This window comes from Octopus bimaculoides, chromosome 5 (assembly GCF_001194135.2).
Source record: "Octopus bimaculoides isolate UCB-OBI-ISO-001 chromosome 5, ASM119413v2, whole genome shotgun sequence".
Lineage (NCBI taxonomy): Eukaryota > Metazoa > Mollusca > Cephalopoda > Octopoda > Octopodidae > Octopus > Octopus bimaculoides.
In genome coordinates, this window is record NC_068985.1 from 51072481 (window position 1) to 51078942 (window position 6462).

At 35.4% G+C, this 6462-nt stretch overlaps 1 protein-coding gene across 2 annotated transcripts in view; it reads right to left on the minus strand.

Moving 5' to 3' along the window:
- LOC106875963 (eukaryotic elongation factor 2 kinase) overlaps positions 1-5357 on the minus strand; it is a 37930-nt gene extending 32573 nt beyond the window's left edge. Inside the window, exon 1 of one of the 2 annotated variants that reach the window (XM_014924302.2) lies at positions 4422-5357. The gene's annotated coding sequence lies outside the window, so the exon portion shown is untranslated. Of the gene's footprint in view, positions 1-1280; positions 1432-4421 lie in introns of those variants that run through there. The other variant, XM_014924303.2, reaches the window with a different exon arrangement.
- Positions 5358-6462: the final 1105 nt, after the last annotated feature.

Consider the following 6462-nt stretch of genomic DNA (forward strand, 5'->3'; position numbering starts at 1 on the left):
ACACACACACACACACACGAGTGGCTGCTGAAAAGTTCCTGGCTTTAAGGGTGTCGCGAAAAGCCTGGTTGGCGGCCCAAACTTTCGAGCTCTTTTACAGTGCTTAGAAAAACTGAAGGACCGCTGCAATAAGTGTGTGAATCATAGAGGAATATGTTCAATAAAATCATAATTAACTGATCCTCCCGTATTTTCTTTTACCCAAAGCCAGGAACTTTTCAGTATCCCTCGCGCGAGCGTGTGTAATTGTGAAGCAAAGACTAATTTCTTTAGTTTGGAAATAAAACATTTATGAAAGTGCTATAAGATGGGCTCGGGAGTAGGAGGACCGGAGAACATTGATACTACTCACCCCAGCCTTCGACATGTGGCGTCTACCAGCCAGTCAACACGGAAAAATACAAGCCGTTAAAAACTTTCTATTTACAATAACAAGTATTAAAAGATCTGGGTGGCAGCAGCCAGGATACATGCAGTTTTTATTTTCAGTAGACGAAAGGACTGGGGTGGGTGATGTCACGAAATAACAACAGAAAACCAGCTACAACTAACCGTCTATGTTTGTGTAATTATAAAAAAAAAACAACAACATAGAATTAAATATGTTTCTTCAATAGAGCAAAGTTGTAATCAAAGCGACTATTCCTCAAAATATGTATGCCAGCAAACACACTCGTTTACGAACATATGCTTCACGTCCCTCCCACTACACAATTATAAGTATTAAAACTTAAATTCCTCTTCTCATGGCTCTGGGTTCACGACACTTATGATATATAATTCAAACTCCTAAGACACAAACAAAATTACTTATAGCGATGTGTAACGCACTGTTGTTGATCCACATGGAAACTACAACTGAAGAAGTGAGCTATCTAAACACTAGTTTATTTAAATTGCCCTCCATTTAAAAACATCCAGAACGAGTTTTGTTGGGTTTTTTTAAAATCTAATTACTGCCATCAAATTGATACTTTCTACTTAAAGAGCAAAATAAAAATAATAGTTAGTTTAGGCAATAATCCAAATATCTGCTAAATGATCACATCAAAACCAAACAACCTGACTTGTATTTTGTTCTGAGAATAAAAAGAAAACATCTTTGCAAAAAAAAGAAAAAAAAAGTGATGATACAATCTAATATTATGCCTTAGCTACAAGACACGGGGAAGTTGTGGTGTTCATACCTTCCTCAACAACAAATCCAACAAGTAAATGCTATTTGTGAAACTTAAGTATGTAATGGTATTTGGCAACAGTTCTGCACCAAAAATACTCACCACTTTACTTGTCAGCAGAAGATCTGAAGTAAATAAACAGTGTCGGAGACAGCTCGAGGGAAATGCAGCGATACGTGTGAAAATGTTTTCTAACCATATAAAGCGAACTGAGTAGTTAGCTGACGGGTAGTAGCAAGTAGACACACGTGCTTGACAAATCAATATGCAGACACAGATTGTATACAAAGTGCATAACAGAACAAAACAAATCGTCACTACGAACTCTACTCGCAATATCAGTGAACCATAAGATATTATTTTGTACTTATGTATCAACTTTCGTTTGTCCGGGAGCAGTTACAGCCTGGTGGAGCCATACATCTTTTGCAAAGAAGGAACGTGTTAGATACATTGAAATAAAGACAGGATAGCCATGATTGGAATATTTTTCGATCATAGGTTTGCTTACTGGAATCTATGACTGGCTAAACAGCAACGAATAAAAGTTGTGTAAGAATGAAGCTAAATAATAACAGAAGTTGTGCAGGAGTAGAGCAAAACAACAGATACAAGTTGTGTGCATCAATTAACTTTAAAGCATAATGAGCACTGTTGTTGATTCACAATATCTAAAATTCCCCACAAATAGTTTCAATACAGTTTTGACAAAGATTTGGAAGAATAAGATGAAAGTTCTCCGGTAATGCTTGTTAATTAAAAAAATTGTCAGCCAAACCCCATAAAATATCTAAGCAGCTTATTAAATTGTCCTCAGTTTAAGCCTTGAAAGCGAGTTTTTATATTTTTAAAATTTTAATTACCATCATCAAATTGATGCTTTCTGCTTAATGATCATAAATAATACATATAAAGTTGATTCAGGCAATCGCCCAAAAATCCGTTGAATAATCAAAATCCAATGTCGAATAATTAGATAAACAATAGCAACTCTCCCCACCTTCCTCATATTCAAAATTGTCTAAATTTGTCGTAACTAAACGCATCTAATCTGATCAACAATTTACTTTTTTCGCAATAAGTAGGTGGAAGAAATAATAACTAAATAACAACACGTGTGTTTCCTAAGGACAATATATGTATAATTTCATTTTATTTGCAATCGCTTCTTAAAGCTAAATGAAGAAATGACCAAACAATGCCTTTTAAAACTTCTGTAAAATTAATATGGAAAAGGAAAAAAAAATCAACAAAAAAAAACAAAAACGATCTAGCATGAATTAGAGATACTGCTTTCAAAACAGCAATGAAAGTATCTTTTGACATATTTGTACTTTGGCTCTCAATGAAAATATTTATGAGTAGCAAAACAAAGTGGGTGGGCAACGTGATTGGTATCTAAATAATTGCAACCATGAAGATTAACGTTTGCAATTAATTAAAAACAGAATTAGCAACCAAGTTAGTTATTAATCGATAGAATTCGACGCAAATTATATTGCACTTGTAATCGTTTCGGGTACTAGCATGGCAAAGATTGAAAACATGAGCCAGCAAGGCAACCTCTAAATGATCGCTCAACCCTGCTAGAAATATTAGCCAAACTCCCTTAAATCACTTCCCTACTGTTCTAAAAGAAAATGGCTTATACAATATAGTCCTAAAATGATGAGATGGTCACGGTTGGAACGCACTGTCGTCCACCGATTCAATTATAGCTGTCCTGCAGCAAAACAATTACAAAGTTATGTTTATTATAATGTAAATTATTGCATCATTGAAAAAAAAAATCATTATTATATTGATGTTTATAGTATCACATTTCCAAAGACTAAGTCTTTAGATTTACTGATGTAATATTCTAAGAAATAATTTCATAATGTCTATTCAGACCTTTAACTGGGTTGAGTTTGTTTTACCAACATCAGCTAGTAAAAACAGACCCAAAAAACCGTCCCTTCTCCAGATGACATAATGAATGAAGGGTGTTAATGGTCTCACCAAACCAAATAAATGTTGCATAAGGAATAAATTTGCATTTTATTCTAGGTGGTTGAACTATTCTGAACAAAGAGAAATTGCAAAGCATGTCGATTATATATATATATATATATATATGACATGACCAAACAAGAGAATTCATTCATAACTGAACAGCAAAACAGATTTTGGTTTCTTATTACGTCGTAAGATTAGACGGAATGAAAGATGCTGACGAACAAACATTTTTTTTTTAACATTACATACTTTGTTTATTAAACAACAAAATTCATTTTCTGAGAAATTAGTAGGGCTATTTAAATCAAATTCAGTATTTACCAGTAATCATCAGCAATAATGTTGTTGTTGTTATTACTACTACTACTACTACTGTTATCACTCAAGGAACAATGGAAACAGCATTTGAAATCGACGTGAAGTGAACTCAAAATAAGTTAAGATGAAATATCTTAGGCATTTCTCCTCGAAGACACCTCACTGGACTGAAAGTTCACAAACCCGATTTAAAAGAAAAAAAAGGTTTACGAAAAAGAAAATTTTAAAATTGTATTAACCAAATTGGTCAGTCCTGGATCTGCTTTCTATGATGCGAGGAATTTATATTCAGTAGAAACAGGTGGAGATAATACAATAATCGAGTATAAATAATGTTATGAAAGGAATAAAGGTAGTGTGGTTTTCGTGCACAAAATTTGATATACAACACACACGTATGCTTCTCAATCTGATTGAGTGAGCGAACGTATTCATCTCTGAGGTTCCAAACCTTTGGACTACAGGTCTAAAAGCCCTTAACCGCCTACTTACCCGACCCAATAACCTAATAGGTAAGTAGGCAAATGACTAGAAAAACAGTTTTGTTTTAGTTAACCCCAGTAAGGGTTGTTATGGAAACGACAAACTTCCTGGCGGTTTCCATTAACTGAATTTTATTATGTATTTGTCAATCCCAAGCAATAGTAGAAAGCACTTGCCTAGGGTTTCATGCAGTAGGATCGAACCCGTAACCACGTATTTGCTAAGCGAGCTTTTTAACAACACAGCTATGCGAATACCTGCACGAAATGTTTTCCAACATTATTTCATAACGAATCTCTGGCACAAAGCCAGAAATTTTCGGAACAGTTTAATTGATTACCTCAACCGCTGTACTAGACTATCACTTTATTTTATCGACCCCGGAAAGATGAAAGATAAAACTGATCTCAGCAGGATTTGAACATAACAAAACATGACACTTACGAATGGAGTCCTAAACGCAGCCGCAGGAGAAATCACTAGCAGTAGCCTTGAATAGGAAGTTAAATGATGTCCTTAAAATGATTTTCTCTTTTATTTCTTGCTAAGTAAACAGTTTTTCGGATATTGAAGAGGTCGACCTTGATATTACGATCGGAAGATTTGTACAATACTATTTTTGATTAACAACAAAATCCTCGAAGTTGATTAATGTCAAGGACGAACAGAAAATAATTGTGTCGTTTTCCTTTCTTTTCTTTTGTATTTAAAAATTTTTTTAATAATAACAACAAAGAGTGGAAGAAAAACCGTTCCTGGTGTCTACAGACACAATATCGAAGACTTCACGACAATCAAAACTCTGGCTGGTTTGCTATTTTTCTCTGCGAAGGTCTCGACTTGAAGCAGTGTTGCGCCCATAGCCTGCTTGATATATAAACTGCTTGCTTGCCAGCCAAAAAGTAGGCGGGGACACCAATCTTGTATGCTTGTTATGGTTACGTCCTTTTTAAAAATAGTCTCTTTTCAAAGATGAAGGAATTATTTTGTTTTCAGGAAGCTCTGAAATTCCTTTCGACTGTAGTAGCAATAGAATACGCTGATATCGTCCCATCAGTGAGAAAGGACGAGAGAGATAAAAGAGCTGTTTGTAAGCACGGAGTAGCGACATGAAATCTGGGTAGCGACGAAGTAAAGGCGTCGTGTTGAAATAGGCGAGATAGCTGACCAACGGAAGCACAAGTTAATACTTTGGGAATCCACAAGCTGAAAATTGCTTGTGTTTTCCCTGAATGAAAAGTTACTACTGACTCTCTAGACTGAATAATATTTGTATAAATTTCTACTTCAGCAAATATTATTTCGTAAAGCAGGAAATATTTCCAAAGACACGTACACTTCCGAACACCATATATATATATATACAGCTATATAAACATGAGCATGCGCATCAGTTTAAAGATATAACAACAACACCCCTCTCTCTCTCTCACATAGTTTCACACCCAATTTCTCTCTCTCTCTCACCCTTCCTCTTTCTCGATCTTTCTAGATCCTTCTCTCTCTCACCCTTCCTCTTTCTCGATCTTTCTCTCTCTTCTTTCTTTCTTTCTCTTTCCATCCGCCTCTATTCATCACTACTCACACTCTTTGTTTGTTGTTCCCTCATACTCTGTGTTCTCTCTCTCTCTCTCTCTCTGTATCATTCTTTTTCTTCTTTCACTACTGTTTTTTCCATTTGATACTCTTTGTTGTTACCTTTCTCTCTCTCCCTCTCTCCCTCTGCCTCTTCTTTGTCTCATCTTTCACTTACACTAACACATGGTACAAACAAGCGGACATTTATAATACATCAACGATCACGTTCTTTCTGTCATACTATTTATCAATTAAATATAAATTAGCAAAGAGAAATAACTCAGAGTAGTTAATGGTATGTATATGGACAACAAAAACAAACAAGAGTAAGCAAAAATTTTATCTTGTATATGATTTAATAAACCCTTATTCATTATAGTTGTTCAAACATATGCAAATATATGCTCCTGATTTATTTCTCTTAGCTCCTTTACTTTGCATTTATGCAAATTTCTCAGGTCATTATTGTGTTCTCTCTTTTCATTAGTCTAAGTATCTCATCTGCTGAGAAAGGTAGGAAAATTATTGTGCTACTGGCACCATTTGGAGACAAGTACACGTAAACACCTGTCCTCTTATTTTTACTAGTTTCAGCCATTAACCTGCGGCCATGCTGGGTCACTTCCTTGAAGAATTTTAGTCAAACGACTGGACCCCAGTACGTTTTTTTCTTTTTTAAAGCCTGATACTTCTTGTATTGGCTCTCTTTGCCGAACCGCTATGTTACAGAGACGTGAACACGCTACACTTGCTATCAAGTGGTGGTGATGGACAAACACAGACACAAAGACACTCGCATATAGATATATACGTGGTCTGATCAATAAGTATCTGGACTGTTGCCATAGTAACGAAGCTAAAGCACGCAGAGTAAAGCTGCATGGCACAGATTGACCTTGAACTCTGC